At 39.5% G+C, this 19,074-nt stretch overlaps 1 protein-coding gene across 4 annotated transcripts in view; it reads left to right on the top strand.

The window, feature by feature from the left end:
* Positions 1 to 13,968, top strand: part of PKHD1 (PKHD1 ciliary IPT domain containing fibrocystin/polyductin) — a 600,926-nt gene extending 586,958 nt beyond the window's left edge. For all 4 annotated transcript variants that reach the window (XM_024765924.1, XM_024765923.1, XM_024765919.1 and 1 more), the window contains 4 exons: positions 2,007 to 4,430; positions 6,146 to 6,254; positions 12,668 to 12,804; positions 13,712 to 13,968. The gene's annotated coding sequence lies outside the window, so the exon portion shown is untranslated. The remainder of the gene's footprint in view (positions 1 to 2,006; positions 4,431 to 6,145; positions 6,255 to 12,667; positions 12,805 to 13,711) is intronic.
* Positions 13,969 to 19,074: the final 5,106 nt, after the last annotated feature.

The following is a 19,074-nucleotide window of genomic DNA, read 5'->3' as shown; positions in this document are numbered from 1 at the left end:
ATTATATCTCATGGTGCTATTAAGGGTTATCTTTCTGTGATGAAATCATAGGTCATTTTAATTTTTTAATATTGTGCCATATATTTAAATTTTTCTATCATAAGCCAGATAAAGTATATCCTGAAAAAATTATGTTTTTAAGTAATAAATAAATATATATATATATATATTTAGGTTCTCTGCTAGATTCTGCATGGTTTTTCTTAAATTTTATTTTTTTATACAGGAGTTTCTTATTAGTTATCTATTTTATACATATTAGTGTATACATGTCAACCCCAATCTCCCAATTCATCCCACCACCAGCACCACCCCCACCCCCGTTTCCCCCCTTGGTGTCCATACGTTTGTTCTCTATATCTGTGTCTCTATTTCTGCCCTGCAAACCGGTTCATCTGTACCATTTTTCTAGGTTCCACATACATGTGTTAATATACGATATTTGTTTTTCTCTTTCTGACTTACTTAACTATGTATGACAGTCTCTAGATCCGTCCACATCTCAACAAATGACCCAATTTCGTTCCTTTTTATGGCTGAGTAATATTCCATTGTATATACGTATCACATCTTCTTTACCCATTCGTCTGTCGATGGGCATTTAGGTTGCTTCCATGACCTGGCTATTGTAAATAGTGCTGCAGTGAACATTGGGGTGCATGTGTCTTTCTGAATTACAGTTTTCTTAGAGTATATGCCCAGTATATTATCGGCTAAATTCAATAGCTAGTTCCTTGCTCTGAGAAGGTAAAAAATTTTAAATAAAGCCATAAAATGTCAGATGATTAGTACAGGGAATGAATCTTCTGGAAATTCAGAAGAGAGAGGACTAGTTGCTCAGGGAAATTGGAATATCTCATTAGACATAGTTGAGGTCAGGTCAGAAGGCCTTGAATGTCAGACTAAGGAATATAGACCTTATTCTGGTGCAAATAGAAGTCCTTGAAGAGACTGTACAGCCCTAGTTAATGAATATCCTTCTCCCTTAAAGCTAGTACCTTGAAAATGTATATGCATATGTGTATTCATATCCAAGCGTATGTACCCTGAATGCATTCACCCTTAGGAAATAATGCGTCTATAAAGAAGAAACAGGAAGAATGATTATGGCATTCGTTCATTAGGGTCCATTTACATTTCCATAGTCAGCTAAAAGATCATCCACTTATTTAAGTGGAAATCTTCTCAGTCTATTACGGTGGTTACTCGGCAGTAAGAGATAACTAGTCTGAATCTCACCAGCAGGGAAAATGCACAGTCTGTTGCTTCTCTTAGGGGTCACTATTACTCAGTGTTTGAGGAAAAGAAATTGCAGTTCTTTGGGAAACAAAATGAACAGTTAGTGAGTACCTACTATGTGCAAGACCGTTGGATGAATTCCATATGTAAACTCATTTACTCCTCACAGCAACCCCTCAAGGTTGGTATCTATAATTCATGTACTTTTTTTTTATAATTCATATTTTAAAGTAAAGGAGTCTGAGAAAGATGTTAAGAAGGTGAAGTAACTGGCCAATATGAATCTAGATTTAAAGCGAGGACTGATTTTTGCTCACCTTTCAGTGTGAGCCAATGGATGATAACTTACCACACTAGAGCACCCCCATTAACTGAAGCATTTTCTAACGTTGTTGAATTATATATTTTTGAGAATATCTCTGTAGATATGCAATATGTACATATGTGTCTATATGGGTATAGTGTACATATATAGCTGTTTTACACCAATGTGTTTATGTGTGATATATAGACATGCATTATAGTAACTTGTTACTATAATTATATTATACATGTAAGTATAGCAACAGATTGAACGTTTACTGTGCTAGGCTTTTTATATGCATGTGTTATATATCACTATATAAAGACATTAAATGCATAAATATAAATTATATATGAATGCATATGCATATATAGTTGACACAATTATATACAAAATAGATTAAAACATTGATATATTATACACACGTACACATATAACACTTTTTCCCACTGTCTTTATCTAGAAAAGAAAATGGCTGGACTATTGGAGAACCTGTGTATTCACTGAGGAAACGTTACCCGTCACCACAAAATGAGTTCTGACTTTAACTGCAGGATTGCAGCCTGAAGAAGAGAACTGATGCTTGTCAGGAGTCCAGAAGCCAAGAACCCCTACGAATGACCAAGAATCCCAAGTGTAAAGATGAAGGGACCTCATTTCTCCTTCCATCCCTTGGACCCTGCTCACCCAACACCCACTCCACCAATCCTCACCCGTGAAAGTCCCCAGTTGGAGGAGGAGAGGCAGAGCCCCTTCAGCTCTGACTCGAATTCTGTTCTGTTATATACTCAAAAGATCCACTCTCAATCTGGGCCCTGCAGGGAAAGGACAGTCCCCTGCTAGTTAACTTCATTCGGCTCTTTATTCAACAAAACGATGTAGCATTTTCATCAGTGAACCAACCGAACAATCAGCCCTACACGGAAATAAAGCGTCAGCTTTACAAAAAATAAAGCATCTTCGAGGGCAGAAAAGAGCCCTGGGTGGGAGTGTGTGTTTCTACACAAAGACTGGGGAGGCCGAGCTGTCACTCCTTTTCTTCCTCCCACTACCCCATGCATAGCACCAGCTCTGGCGTGAAGGGAGATTTAAAAGCAACTAAGTACATAGAAACATTTCGCATTCATTATCTGGAATTTCTGCTACTGGGTGACATATCATTAGTCCTAGTGTAAGGCAAGCTTTAAAAACGTAATTACTTAATCATGCAGTTAGCTTCCCATCAATCCTAGCAGCATTTGTTCTTAACTAGCTTTTAAGAACAAAATTAGGAGTAATTTGTAAACAAAAGTAATTGAAGAAAGGCAGATATTGCCAAGGTGTTGACAGCGTTAGCAGACATTATTGTTTCCCTTAATACCACCGCAGCACTGCAGTTAGGTATAGGTGGCTGGCACAAGGCAGCACTAGGGAATTAGGAGGTGGCCACATGAGGAGGGGGGCACTAGGCAAAGTGGTCCTTCCCTAACCCGTACAGGCATCTAACTGTAACAGGTAGGTGGACTCTCTTCTCCTACATTGGTTTGATGACTTGGAGATTTATGGTACGATTTAACATGTTTAGCATGACCATGAAAATAATCTCATCATATTTTTCATACCCTCGTATCAGATCTAGTAAGACCCACTCAGACAAGTCTGAGTGGTGATGTAAAAGTTGGAGGCCAAAATTTTCTCCAAAGGAGCTTTGCCTGTCTTTATTTCTGGCTACCTGTAACAAGTTCAGAGCGTACATCACTTCTGGGCCAGATGGTGTGCTGAGCACTTAAGAAATGGTGGTGAGGAAGAACTGCATCCCATTTTCAAGGAGCTCATGATTTAGCAGAGAGAGAAAAATGGAAATAAAATATGATCAGAAAGACTTAAACCAAGTGCTGTAACAACCCAACAGTTAGTTTCTGACTCTGCCTGTTGGTATTGAGGTTTTATAGAACCTCGAGCAGAAATCATGAAGAGATATGAGTCTTGGAGTACAAACAAGAGTGTCAGATCCAGGAATGAGGCTGTTACCATCCTTACTTTATAAAGTAACTGAGTCTGAAATGGATCAAATAACTTACTGGAAATCACACACATCAGGAATGGCAATGCTGGCATTCAGACTCAGGTACTTATTTTTATTATCACTGTTGTTGTTATGAGGAAGACAAGTCCAAACATCTTTCCAGGATCCACTACAATTCAACAGAAGGAGTCCCGAACCCAAAATCAGAACACCGAGCTTCAATTCTGCCTTGAAAGCCTTCTACTGGGTGACATTAAGCAAGTCTGAGCTTTGCTGTCCCATCTATAAAAATTTTTACCTTGGGACCTTTCTCTCACTCCAAGGATCTAATGGAAGTAGTGAAAGTAAAAGTGCTTTGTAAATTTTAATTCAGAAGTAAAGTATCCATACTGTAGGATTCCATTTATATGGAGTACAGGAACAGGCAAAATACCCTGCGGTAATAGAAATTAAAATATGCTTGTCCCTGAAACGTTAAGAATTGCCCGAAAAGGACACAGGGAACTTACTAGGTGAATGAAAATGTTGTATATCAATTGTCAATACTCATCAAGTTGAACAATTAAAACCTGTGAGCTTTATTGTATATAAATGATGCCTCAAAAATTCCATTGAAAAATAAGATACGATTATTCCTAACAAGTGTTTTTTTGTGGAAACTAAATTTTCACATCAGTTGCTACCATCTTCGAAGGAAGTTAAAGTCTAAAAAACAGACTGGATCCTCTAAGGGATTCACCTCATATACCATTAGAAATAGGGAGAGAGCTCCTAACCTTACATCTCGAATTTAATTCAAAGTAGATATCATCTCTTCTTTACATCCTTAAGAACCAAAGCATTAGGAGTCATCATGAACTTCTACGTTACTGTCTCTAGCATGTAAGTCAAAGTTGAAAACTCATTTCTCTTTATATTTTTCAATGGGGAAAAAGTCAGAATTTAAATGTATCAACCTGAGAATGTATCAACTTAACATTATTAAGTCTGGTTTGGGAATAGATATAAGAGAGAACTTTTGATCCACTGGCATATAAGATAACAGAAATTATTACCAAAGCCAGTATGGTGTCTTTATACATCATTTTGGGCTGGGTAAACTCGAGAAATTTTTACTCTCTATAGGGTTTTATGATTCTAACATAAGCAAAAGTAAAAAAAGTATATTTGTCTTGAGTGCTCAAGGCATTTGACCTTCTGAATTATTAGAATTTGGGGGTTAGATTTTATATATATATAGAATGGAATAGTATTCAGCCTTAAAAAAAGAAATAAATCCTGCCATTTACAACAACGTGAATGAACCTGGAGGGCATTATGCTAAGTGAAATAAGCCAGACACAGAAATATAAATATTGCATGATCTGACATATGTGGGCTTCTAAAATAGTCAAACTCATAGAAGCAGAGTGTGGAAGGGTGGATACCAGTGTCTGGGGGGAGGGGGTGAACGAGAAATATTGGTCAAGGGATACAAAGTTTCAGTTTTACAGAATGATTAAGTTCTAGAGATCCAACGTACAACAATCTGACTATAGTGAAGAGTACTTTTTTGTATACTTGAAATTTCCTAAGAGGGTAGATCTTACACACACACACACACACACACACACACGTTAATTAGCTTGACTGTGGTGATTATTTCACAATGTGTATGTATATCAAATCATCAATTGTATACCTTAAATATATAAAACTTTTGTCAAATATACCACAATTAAAAGTAAAAGAAGACTTCTATTTAAACATGGGGGGAAAAAAAAAAATTACTGGGTCAAGTCTTCATAGTCAAAAGCAAATCAATCAACAAGTTACCACGGAATGCCTACTATAAGCCCAGAAGAGCAGAATTAAAAGGGTTGAGATAATTATCCAGATAATTATCCAGCTCCAAAGTGACTTTTATTGGTTACATAGATCATTTGGGCAGAAGGAGGTTTATCCCTTTTAATTATCTTTAATAAAGCTAAATCACTATGTTACAAGACTGGTCTACTTCTTAAAAAGATTAAATAAAAATTACTCACAATAAATGTAAACACTTTGGCTGGGACCTTCAGAACTTGAAAAAAGAAGTGCATCAGCTAAGGTTTTGAAGCCATTCAGTTAGGTGAGTCTTGAAGAACACTCCAATCATGAGAATTGCTCAACATTCACAATAAAAACCTTAGTTTATTGCCTCGTCTTTTAAAAAAAAAAAAAGCTAAGTTGACCAGCAATGGCCAAATTAAAACTATCTGCACCTGTGGACCAGGTTGGCCTTTGGAGTAAGCCGAACATTTATGGGAGACCTAACTGCCTCTCCGATGTTATGAGAAGCTCAGGGCAAACCCTTGTCAAAAATAAAAATCTTCTCCCATCTAGATGCCATAGTAAACACCTCCTCCATGACCATCATCATCGTCACCATCATTTATTTTTAAAAGTAGCTTTACATAAGGCTCTGTCATTCTTTGATGTTCAATATTGTGTCTCTCATGTCTTTACAAATACAGCACGAATAATATGATTGGAAAGAGTGATCCATGGCATTGAGGTTGACGTTGACGTTGAGGTCTTGGCTCCTTGTCCTATCACTTTGCTCTTTTCCTTGACAGGCAGCTTATTTTACTGACAGAGTCCAGTGTCTGGAGAGAGAAGGCGCACTGAGAGAGAGAAGACAGATGTGGTGGACAAGTTTTCCTGCTGTGGAACACATGAGGAGAGGTGCATTGGGATTAAGGAATGGTGTGGATCTATGTTTCTGCCCAGGGAACATGCTGTTCAGAAAGCAGAAGGACTGGTTTCGTAGGTTTATCCTCCAAATGTATAAGCAAACAACTGGTACTAAATGTTCCATGATCTTAGTACGTTTAGGAGACTCACTTAACATCAGTGCATCAATTAATCTCCTAATATTTATTGTGCTGAGCTGAAACTATGGCAAATAATACTAAGAATTTACATTTGTGTGGGCTCTAGATTTACAAATTACTTTTGAGTAGAGTCTACTTTCTCTCTAGTTCTCAATACAACTCTGTGAGTTGGGCCTTATTATCTTAGTCACATCACAGAAGAAGAAACTCCAGTTTGAAAGCGGTTTGGATTTCACTGGGTTGCAGAGCTGGTTAGCATCCGGACCTGGGTTTGAGCTCGTGTTTCAGATCCACACTTATACCCAGTCATCGTCACAGGTGAGAACAGAGGCTTAAGATGCAGGCTGTGAATTCCAAGAGTGTGTGACCTCGTTGGGATGACACCACAGTGCTTGAGAAACAGGGACAACACAGTGACGAATAGTGAGTGGATTAGAAGGGGAGACGGTCTGAAGGTAGCAAGACCTTGAGAGGTGAGGACAGCCTTCCAGAAAAGATGAGCTTAGGCTGTGCTATTTGACTGACCTTGGGGACTGGAAGGATGATGAATCCAAAATCTTATTATTTGTGTGTCTTAGGTTGGTAATTACCACTGTAGGGAATAATTCTAGTGAAAAGCGAACATTTGCATGGTGCTTTGCTGTTATAAGATACAGTGATTTTCTTTAGTCAAGGATAAAAACTGATTTAGACAAGAATGATGAACTTAGATTTGAATGGGTCGAGTTTAAGGAGGTGTTATAACATCCAAGTGAAAAATGATCAGGTGCGCCTAGCTTTGGGTGAGAAGTCAGAGCTTCAAACTGTAACACTGCGATCTCTCGGGGGGGCAGAAACCATTTTAAAAAATTCATCCTATTTTCTCACAGCCATCTTTTATCTTGAGCTTCTATCCATTTGCCTGGCATGTATTGGGGCTAAATAGGTATGTATGAATTGTTTGAATGTCAATGATGGATTTAATTATTATATCTGCTCTCTTACCTGTAATAACAACAATATCAAAGGTAGCTGAAGCTAAGAGAGATGATTTCAAATAACAAGAAGAAATGTATACCACTCACTATGGTTTTCTTGTTCTCTTCTTGATTTGCTTTCATGGGAGACTGTGTTTTGGGGCACACTATTTGCTGCAAGTCAGATCTCATCTTTTGTTGTGGGAAGATCAGAGAACCCGCTAAAAGCAACATGGATCGAATACAATTCCTTCGCGTGTAGTGTTTTCTGTTTGTTGGCTTGTTGTTTTTACATTCGTTCCCAGAAAAATATCGAGACCCTTCTACCTCTTCCAGGATTCCCAAATGCCTTGCAATTAACAGACCCTCCTGATCTCGGAGGATGGTTCTTGCTTAAAAACTGTACAATGTAAATGGTATCGGGTATTTAATGAAAAGCACTGAAATTGCTCTGTGGTGCCACAGATTCACTGCTGAACATGTCATGAGGTAACATTTTATAGGCGTTGTAAAATCTCCTTACCCCACACAGCTGCATTACCCAAAATTAATCAAACTGCAGGGCATCTGAAACTCACTCTGCACCAGTAATAGGCTTTGCTGCTTAAAAAGTGGTTATGACTAACGCACAAAAACAATTATCACGAGACTTAATTGCCAAGAGCTGAGATATATATAGATAGACACATAGAGATTGATTCATTCTCACTGAAATTTGAGGCATCGCTAGGAAAAACTAAGAGATTTCCAAACTTTACAAGATCATGAAGCAGAACTGGGGAAAATGTTTTTAATCTGTCAGTCTATATAAAGAAGATCTTTATTGGCATTATTTTTAAAGCATTGTTTTTAATATACTTTGGGGGTTAATTGGGAAAAGTTTGAAAAATATATATGAATAAAACTACCCCAGAGGCTGGCCCTACGCCACCAGGAGATAACGTGAGGATAGAGACAGGAATGGAATCTAACAGACTTAGTTTCTATTCATGGCTTGTCCCTAGGCAATCCCTTTATCTCTCTAGGTCTTGGCTTCTTTCATACAAAGAAAACGTTGGGCTAAGCATTGCTGGGGACCTCTTCCTGTGCTAACCTTCTATGATTTGACCTTAGATGATCTAAAGTGGAAACAGTTTGCTGTCTACCTTGTCCTTCTCCTTCTGAGAGGGGAAGATGAGAAAAGGCTCAGTGAAAGAGGTAATACTGTACTTTGCCATCAAGGGTTTTGGTGTGAAAGAAAGTGATCTTGAGCATTTAGATAGAACGGACAGTCTGGTAGAGACAGTATGGTGGGAAAGTACAGAAATGGTTCAAGAAAGGATTGGAAAGGTACACTGCCCTGATGTTGGAGACATTTACAGTTAATAATAGTCTTGACTTCCTTCAGTGAGTGTGGCAAAGAGTTTCTGGCTGCTCAGCAAAGTTCATATTGTCCTCTCTTCTCTGGCCTCGTGATTATTCTAGATGTTCTAGCAATGGAATGTGGAGTGAAGGTGATGCACCACCGGTCCACAGAACCCTTCCCTGGCTCCACCCTGCTCTTTTCTCTTGGCTGACCAAAGGAAGATATCCCCAGTGGAAGCCCTGAGTGATCAAAGAAAGCCCCCATCAGCTTGGGTTTCTAGATGAATGCATGGAGCAGAGCCACCTTGCTAACCCCAAACCGCTCAGCGCTGTGAGATGAGCAAGAAATAAATTCAAATGAAGTCTGAACATTGCATATTCGCAGAGTAGTTCCTGATCAACTGTCATGATTCACCACCTAGAGCATAACGGCTATGGAGTGGTGGTGACAGAAGGCAGAGTCCAGCGGGTGGTGAGAGGAAAAAATGGTTCACGCTGTAAAGCAGTGAGGATGGACTCCATTTTCATGAATTTCAGCAGTGAAAGGGCAGAGATTGAATGGGTAGAAGAATTAAGGAAGGGAGCTAACTGAGCGAGTTGAGAATATTGTTGAGAAGCTAATGGCTATGAGTTCCAACTCTGGGATCAGACGGCCTGAATTTGTTTTCTGGATCCAGCTTCATTAGATACGTGACCTTACACAGTAATGCTTGATGTACATTATCCTCATAATGACACTCCCATTAATCCCATTTCAGAGAGGAGGAAACCATGGCTTAGAGCAGCCAGATGTATTACCCCAGGTCATTTGTGGTAAACAGTAAATCTGCCATTTAAAGCTAGGTCTCTCCAACCCGAAAGCATAAGCGCTGGTGCATGGGGAAGGCTGACACCTCTGAGATTAGGCTGAAAGTTCAGAAGACCCAATTGTTCTCCAGTTGAGCTGGCCTGTGCTATTGGGAACACTGACAGGAAGGAGAGGTAGTCAGACGCCTCTGAACACGAAACACCATCGGCACTTTGATCACTGAGTCCATCACTGCCCCACACCACACGAGGTGAATCTAATGTCCCTCGCCACAAAGAAATCCAGAAATAGCTACAGGAGGCTGAAAGATTAAATCACCCCTGACTCACAGCTCTGTCTCTAGAAATCAGACACAAGTCAATCAATGCTACATTTTATTAGTACCTTTTCTGTTAATGTAGAAATCAAAGTCGCTAGGTAGCCCCTATAGTTTATAACTGGGTGGTCTTAATGGGCTCTGGTTGGTTCGATTTGGTCTTTTCTGTGGCTTCCGCTGCTCCTGTAATCCTTGGCAAGGCAAAGGCCTATGATCCAGTGACAGGCTTATCCAATTACACGTTAACTGAACATCTACTGTGGACGAGGCAGTTTGCTCGGAAAGTAGAATCCAGGGAAAACTAAGACATGGCTCCTGTGTTCTAGTGAAGAAGGTGCACAAGTAAAAGGCCATCTAGTCAAGGTGTAAGGCTAAGAGCATGGAGCTAGAGATGGGATATATCAGTCTGAATCCTAACTCTTCCAGTTACTAGTTGTGGGAATTTGGGCAAGCTACCTCACCTCCCAGTACCTCTGCTTTCTCAACTGTAAAATGGGAAACTGCCCCATAGGGTTGTTAAATGATTAAATGTTAGAACAATGAAATGAAATTAAATGCCAATAGAGAAATTAAACATGTAAGGCTAGTTGGCTTTGTCACTCTTGGCTTCCCATTGGAGGTGATAACTGAAGACTGAGTAGGCATTCACAGAAAGTCAACGTTGTGACAGCCTTCTCGGCAGGAGGTGACATGTACTCGGAAACTATGAAAGAACCTGTTATTAGGGAAACTCCGAGAAGTCCCATCAGCTAGAGAGTCATGCGTCCGAGGTAGATGATATAGATGTGGCTGGAAAGGAAGAGAGGAGGCAGCTTATGAGGAGCCTGTGAGTCTGGTTCAGGATGTAGACTCATTCCTAGAGGCAGGTAGAGCCACAGACAGCCTGTAAGCAGGACAGTGATGGTCAGATGCCCGTGGATTGATAAGGGTTCAACAGCCCCAGGAGCTGACTGAGGTAGGGGCATCTGGGGAAGAGGCACAAATGTCTGCTGACTCCCAGGGACTTGCTTTTATGTGCCCTGTAGGTATGAGCAGATACTAAAAACTCGAAATACTCACACAGCACTTGAGAAAAGTGAAGACTTCTATGGCCCGGTAGCCACCCGCGATTTCACCCCTTTTCCCAGCCTCCTATAAACTGAGAGCAGACATGAGGTCTCTTCCATGCCTGTCCTGATGTACCATGAGGGCAGAGCACCGAATTTAGTGCAATGGAGTTAGGAAAGTATAACAATAGGCCAGGCATTTGTCCTGATAATGTTATATTCTAAGTGGAGGAGAGGAAAGAAAACCACACAAACTTCCATAGAAACATATGTGAAAACTGCTTCCAAAGGAAGTGAGTTCAGCATCTTTGGCAGTGTCTCTTCAAAGCCCAAGTCTATAGGCATCAGAATTAGCTGAACAGTTGTTTAAAATGCAGGTAGCTGAGCTCCACCCAAGACCTGATAAATCAGGTTCTGCATTTTAAACAAGCATCTCAGTCAACCTGCAACACACTAGGTAAAACATTCCCTATTTTAAATAATTTTGTATGATTATATGCATCTGTAATCAAAGAACTGGAAGTACTGTTACCTGTCTGGGACTGTTCTGTTTCCTTGACTTTAGGGAAGAATGATTCTTATCATTTTAGGAAGCTCTCATGCCTCTCTCATGGGGCACTCAAACCTCTTAATCTTGTGGACCAAAATTAACCACTACAGATAAGAAAACCAAATCAATGATTGGTTTGAAAGCTAAGAAACTTCAGTATTTTCTCAGCATAACTGTAATGTTTGGAAGAGAACCCTGCTTCTTCTGAAACGGCTTCCATCTAAGAACAGCCATTTGGCTTTTTCCCAGCCAATATTTTTGTCTACACAGGCCAGATACTAGGTGCTAAATCCATGTATTATAATGAAGAATAAGATCTGATCTCCACACTGGGGAAGACACAGTCAAAATTTTCTTCTCTTTTGGTCAGAGAAGGAGATGGCGTTGGAGAAAGACATGTAAATCATATCAGATGAGCACAGAATTAGAGATATGTTACAGGGACTCTGGGATCCCAGTAGTAGAAAATCTCAACGTATCAGGAAAGGCTTCATGGAGGAAGTAACTTCTGAGCTGATGCTAACAGTGGAATATGGATGTGTCAAATGCAGGAAGGGAATTGCAGACAGAGCAACTCCCATGGGTCAAAGCCTCAGGAAAACATTAGTCTCTGTGTTTCCTGTGAAGGCCCCTAAGACCCATAAAACTTGTTCATAAAACTTAGATGGTCTGACCAAAATAATCTTAACCAATATCAGATTTGTACCATTTTACATGTGAATAGGAATACTGTTCCTTCAAACATCAAAAAATGAGAATTAACCCAAATAATTTCACTTGAAATCAATTAGCATTCTCATTTACTCTATCCTGATAAAGGAAAAGCCTACATTTTCCTTACATTTAGAGACATTATACTTACAAAAAGAGACATTTCAAGACATCCTATATAAATTACTAAAAAGAAAAATATTATACCGTAATTAGGTTAACTCCGTTTTCTCACTTCTCCCTCTGGCCGCCTCCTTCCCAAACAGATCACTTTGTAAAAAGTAGCAGTTATTCAAAACAAAATATGTTGGAGTATCTTGCAGCCAAATGAAATGGATCGACAAGGCACATAATAGAAGCCGACCTCAACTTGATAAATTTGTCCAGTAAAAACAATGTAGCTTGAGCAGCTTGTTCATCATTTTAAATGTTAATGGTTATATGCTTCTTTACTATTGAGATATTTGTGACTAATGGTGTGATGCTATTTAAATTCACAACGTTCATTAATTTCAGCTGTTTTTCATCATTAGGAAAAATAATTCAAAAGAAACTTCAATATTTCCGAGAGCAACATGTGAAACAACACCAGAGTGCAACCAAGCACAGAAAGCCCCTTCCACAGAATCCATTCTGCTAAAACCAAGCCTTCAAAGAGGACATCCTCTGGGTAATGTCTGGGTTGTATCCAGATTTCCAAAGACTTAAAATGAAAAGAACTCTTCTAATTCCTCATTTCAACTTGGTATCAGAATATGATTAGTCCCATTGTAGTTATGATTAGTAATATATAAAGGCTACATTTATGCCCCATGCAAAGGAGTGATTTTCCCCGTTGAGTCCGTGGCCGACTCAAGTCTATCATAATGTTCACATTTTATAACAGGAAATAGAAAGTTAATTGATAGCTATTTAGAGCCTTTTTTAAAAAACCTAGTTAGACAATGAAGAGTTACTTTGTGTAAGATTAGAAAGATCATAGAAAATAATTTATTAGGACTGACTTCCATATTCATTGCTGAGCCAACAGACTACTGGAGCTAATTGTTTACTTAAACTAAGTCATTGAAACTCCAAGCCAAAATGGTTTCCATAGTTTAAGATTGGCTTCAGCCTTTTACCTCCCAGAATTGATGGGCAGGAAGGCTCCACAGGATATCAACTCTATTTGCCCCCCTTTCTCTAAAAAAATCTTAATGTTATGTGAAGTCAAGAGTCTTATTTTATTTTTGTTCTGTTCTACATAATCCTGCCTTTATTCGTGTTTATATATGTGGAAAGAGCTACATTCATGGCCATGCTTATCTATAAACTCATTGACTTGTTTGCAGAATAAGATTTTAAAGACCACAGTTTTTGTTACCAGATACTTAAGCAGTAAGTAATGTGCTAATATCAGGTATACACTACTGCTAAAGTTTATATGTGCGTAACAAATGAGCTCATCAGACTTGGGTCATCTTGGCATGTCAAGAGGAAGAGCTCTCGCTCTCTGATGACCAGTTAATCAATGAACTGTCCTATGTTTTATAGTCATGAATATCTAACTAACCTGGATGTAATATACATATCTACAGAATCACGTTGACCTAAGAAAGCAGTCACCAGCTGAACTGCCTGCTGATAAGATGAAACTCATTTGCTCGATTAACAATAACAATAAAATACTGGAATAAAGATGCCTGAAACTGCAAAAAGAACAAGAGGGGAAGCATTAGCAGAAAGAGCCGTGGAAGATAATGCTCGATCAGGCTCTTAGGAGAGATCATTGAGCTCAGCTCCGGAACGTCCAGAACCGTATGGCTGATGTATTCTTGAATTTGAGCCAAGTGTATGTGAGGGAACTGCACCTGCTTCTGTTTTGAAAAATGAAAACAAAAACAAAACAAGAAACAAAGCTGAAATTTAGGAAAAAGGAAAGCAAAAAAAAAAAAAAAAAGAAAAAACAGAGAGTAAGGGGCCAGTGATACTTAATGGACCAGACTTGGCATCAACAGAATGGTTGGAATAGAGAGTGAAAGTTTTGGCAAAAGAGACTGTTTCGCTCAACTAATGCTGCATTGTAAAACATCCCAAACTTAGTGGCTTGAAAACGACAACTGGTTATCTCCCACAGTTTTATAAATCGAGTGCGCTCACGTGGGAGGTTTTTGCTTGGGGATTCGCATGAAACTACAATCGTACGTTGTGACTGGGACTACAGTCATCTCAAGTCTGGACTAGACTGGAAATCTGGGATGACTCTCTCATGCCTGGCGGTTGAGTTAGCTGGTGGCTGGGAGGTAACCTGGATCTGTCACCTGGGGTGCCCTACGCATGATACCTCCACGTAGCTTAGGTTTCACACTGTGTGGTGGCTGGGAATATTCCAAGAAGAACCATTCCAAGAAGTCCAGGTGAAAACTAAGGAATCTAAGGACCTTGCCTCTGAAGTCCCAGATCGTTACTTCTGCCACAGTATATTGGTCAAGCAAGTGACTAAGTGAAGCCTAAACTCAAGGGGAGGGAAAACAGGGCTCACTCCCTTGACATGGGACAGCATGAGAAGAGGAACTGATAGTAGTCATCATTGAAAGAAAGGAAATTGATAGTAGAATTAAAAGAAAAGGAAGTGATAGTAGTCATCATTGAAAGAAAGGAAATTGATAGTAGAATTAAAAGAAAAGGAAGTGATAGTAGTCATCATTGGAGACTCTCACAGAAGCTTTGTTTTTATCCTGAACATGCTAAATACAGTCTGTAGATCCCAAATGATGGGTGTGGATTCTATGCATGTCGATGTGGCCACAAATACTGATCCCAAAGGGAACATACAAATGATATCATGTCACCTCTCCACTCAAAACTAACCAATGGTGCCATTATACTGAGAATAAAATTCACATTTCTTACCATGGCCCGTGAAGCCTATATGGTTTGCTTCATTCCAACTTCTCTGACCTCATTCCCTCCCACTCTTTCCCATGCTCCTTTTGCTCTAGCCATGATGACTTTCTTGTATTTTTCCCAACAATCAAAGCAATCATTCCCACATTATAGCTTTGTCAACTTCTACTGCCTATTCCTGGTAAACCTGGCTCCCAGATCTTCGTACATCTCATTCCTTCACTTGGTTCCAAGTTTCTGTGCAAACACCTCTTCAGAGAGGACATACCTTGACCACCCTCTTTAACTGATCACTAGTGTGTTCCACTCACCCATTATCATGTCACCACCATCCGATACAACCTTGTTCATCCGTCTGTTTAGTTTTAGGTATCAGTCTCCCACCATCTGACTATCAGATCCATCAGAGCAGGCACCTTACCTGTCTTATTCATGTTCACATCCCCCGAGCTGAGAACAACGTCTGACACAGTGTGATGCTCAGCACATATTTGAATAGATGAATAAAGGTGGACCATGCCCAAGTTTTCTTAATTGGTTATAATTAGAAATGATCTAAATATCCTTAAAAATGATGTGAGCCTTATGTATAATTCATTCAACTGTCAATTTGACCTATGACTATCCATATGAGATGTAATCTAGAAGGAAGAGTCTGGCCTATTACCTTTACAGCTCTAATATGTTGGTTTGTGGACCCCTGTTACTGCCACACTTTGCAAGGGGGCTCTCTAATGGCCTGTGGCTTTCTTTGTTTCTGTTACCATACCCCAAACAAAACAATACAAAATGAAACAAAATATTTTTCTGTCTTTTTCTTTATCTAATCCAATACAGTCTTTAGAAAACTAAAGATGGAGGTCTTAAAGAGAGATGACAGGAAAGGTAGCATTCACTATCTTTTTTAAAATTATTTTTTCTATTCATATTTTGGATCCTATATTTGTCTCCCTGTTCATTATTTGATGACTGTTGCCTTAAAATCTACATTACAGCCTCAGTGGACTACATATACTTCCCTTAGAAACTTAGCTCTATCCCTACTTTGCACCTTTCTGGAATTCTTTTTTCCTCCCTTATTCCTCCAGCTAAGTACCTTTCACCCCTGAACCCCTGTTTCATATATATGCTCATTTGGAAATACTCACCCTAAACACTATCCCCACCTCCCATTTTCCAACCTTTTCTGGATTAGGTCTTATGTTATTAAGTATAGTACAGTAAGGTAAACGCTGTCTCTTCACCCAGCTATGAGTTTTCTTGGAGGCAGGGACATTATCTTATAAATTTCTAAGAATATTAATGTCAAGTCTAGTGCCTGGCACATAATACACACTCAGTAAATACTTACTGAATTGGATAAAATTAAATTGCAACAAAGTGAAAAGAAGAAAGCAATAGGGAATGGGGACTGTGGTAGAAAATGTCAAGAGGCTAAGAATACACTGGCCTTTTCCTTTTATACACACTAATTTTATGAGTTCAGGCCCAATTATATGTGCTTTTCTAGAAATGTCAGCATTGTCAAATATGTTAAGAAAAGAAATTGAAACTAGAGTTACTTAGAGGGCAGGCATGAAATCAGGCATTTTTTACACTCTTCTTCTGCCACACCCATTATTCCTCCTTGTGTTCATTTGCATTTTTCTGGCTCAGTCTGTGGGTTGCAGGTGCAGAAAGCAGGCACCAGGTGCATTATATAGAATTCTTCATTATCTCTGACAAAAGATGCTATCTATCCATGTACTTTTATAATTGTAAATGCTCTTCTCTTTTTGTATCTATTTAGATACCTCTGCATTTATGAAATTATATTTTTGTGTCTATTTTGGGCGAATGTCTTTCATAGGCACATAAAAATTGAGTGTGACATCCATCTCCAATATATGGAGACGTTATTGGCAAGAAAAGTTTTTACTTTAAAGGGAACGGATTGATATTACATTTTGAGCAATTATATACATAATACATAATACTTCCAAAACATTGCTAACATGGCGCTTTTCCACTTTTTTTTTTTAAACAAAGTGAAAACAGAAGCGGTCGGCTAGAGAGTTAAGTCTGACCTTGTTCACTGCACACAGAGAGCAATTTGAAACTGCACCTACGCCACCTTCAGCTCAGCATAACCATCCATCACCCTGTTAATAGCGCTCTTCTTGAAACACCCCTGTAACAAACTTTCTAGGCGGTTAAGACAGTGCAAAACAACAGACTTAGCTCTGGCACGCTGCTTGCGACGCTTGTGAAGATTACCAGGTATTTTACAAAGTGGATTGATCAATGATCACAGGCCAAGGTTTTCTGCAACGTTTGAAAGATTTGGGTCAGCTGTCGGCGATGGTGGGCGGGGGGGATGGCGGCTGCATGGAAAGTTAATGGAAACTATTTAATTGTAGAAATCATGACTTTGTGGTAGCTTGGAAAATCAAGGATTGTCCTTTCTGGTTCAAGATTTCTTACGAGTTGTAGATGGCTGATTAAGAAATACATCTCATTTCTCTGCACGTATGTGCCTTCACTGAAGGGATGAAGCTAGTGTCAAGTTTGTTGAATACTATAGTGATAGAAGTTTTCATGTGTGCTACGAAAGTATCAGACTGAATCTGGCACTAATCCTTTCATTTCCACAAAGAGCACAAATACTCAGTCACCCTGCCCCCAACTTCCAAAGGCCCACCCCTTCCAACAGTGCGTGTCTATTAGAGGCCAAGACAAATGTACCACATTTCACTGCATCTCATTGTTATGGCTTCCTTTGTAATCTAATGCCAACTCCCATAAAATTCAAGCTGTAGCAAGCAACCTTGCACAATAGGTCATTCACATAGCTTTGTCCCTTTTAGTTTATGGGAAACAGGAGGAAAGTCAGTAGTACATATCCAAGCTTGGTGCAGACCATCAAATCACTCTCCTTGACTAATGGTGGACTCTCGGTCGTCATTTGCGAAAGCCAGATCTTAGCCAAACCGGAAGAGCTTCTAATAGATTTCTTCGTGTCCATTTTCTTTCATGCTTGACACCCATGAGAAATATTTTTTCCCTAAACTCCCAAACATTTAATCGTGCTTCAATTTTTTCATTTATCACATCCTGCCTCATATTCTAAGTATTCATTCATATAACTTCCTTCATTCCCTCTGATAGACTGAAAACTCTCAAGGGACAAGGCGTTTGTCTAATTCAGCTTTTTATGTATCAAGCAAATGGGAGAATACAATGTACAGAGGAGTTATGCCATATTCATTTAATGAACATATGAACAGGTAGATAATTTTGAGAAACTGTATGTCATGGATTCAACTTTGGATGTGAGAAACCATGGTGTTATCAGTTCTTGTACTGAGAAGATTGTCTAATTTTAGTCACCTGATCTTGGACCAGAGGCCAATCTGAAAAATATAAGAAGCCAGAACTTGGGCAGTCAGTATTTTACCATGTTCATTTAAAAGAAATTCAGAAATGATGTGATGGAGTGGCCAGATATTACCAACTGTCACACTGCATCGAGGAGATTTTTTTTCAAATCAAATCTGTGCTCAGCAACGAAGAATAGTAAGATTGGTTAGCTGTGTCTGCCTTTGAAATGTCGGATCAGGTTCAAATGCCTTATTTTTAAAATAATGAGATGGAGATCCCAGAGGCAGAATCACCTTCCCAAAGTCATGGAGCAGCAGCCAGCCCTTATCAAGGCTCTAACCAAGAGCTCAGTTCTTGAGATGCTGGGAAGGGCCCCAGTGGGGAAGACGCTAATGAAGAAGGTCCTGCAGGAAAGACCAATTCAGGAGAAACCAAACTTCACCCTTGAGCCCCTAGCTTGCCCAGAGTTTCTACGGCTGTCATACTGATGGTTACAAAGCTCCAGGTGATGAAAGATGAGTCTGAAGTCCTGGAATGGAGGAGCAGAGCTGACCCTAACAAGCCTGAGCCTCTGAGCTCCAGTGAAGACCGCATTCACAGGCACAAGAGCCTATGGGGGAGACCTCAGTGGCTCCTCCAGATACCACTGCGTCCCCATGGCCAGCTTCCAGAGAAGCGCCAACAGCTGTTGGGA

The sequence above is a fragment of the Neophocaena asiaeorientalis genome, unplaced genomic scaffold (assembly GCF_003031525.2).
Source record: "Neophocaena asiaeorientalis asiaeorientalis breed wild unplaced genomic scaffold, Neophocaena_asiaeorientalis_V1.1 scaffold46, whole genome shotgun sequence".
Classification (NCBI taxonomy): domain Eukaryota; kingdom Metazoa; phylum Chordata; class Mammalia; order Artiodactyla; family Phocoenidae; genus Neophocaena; species Neophocaena asiaeorientalis.
This window is presented reverse-complemented; position numbering and strand designations above follow the sequence as displayed.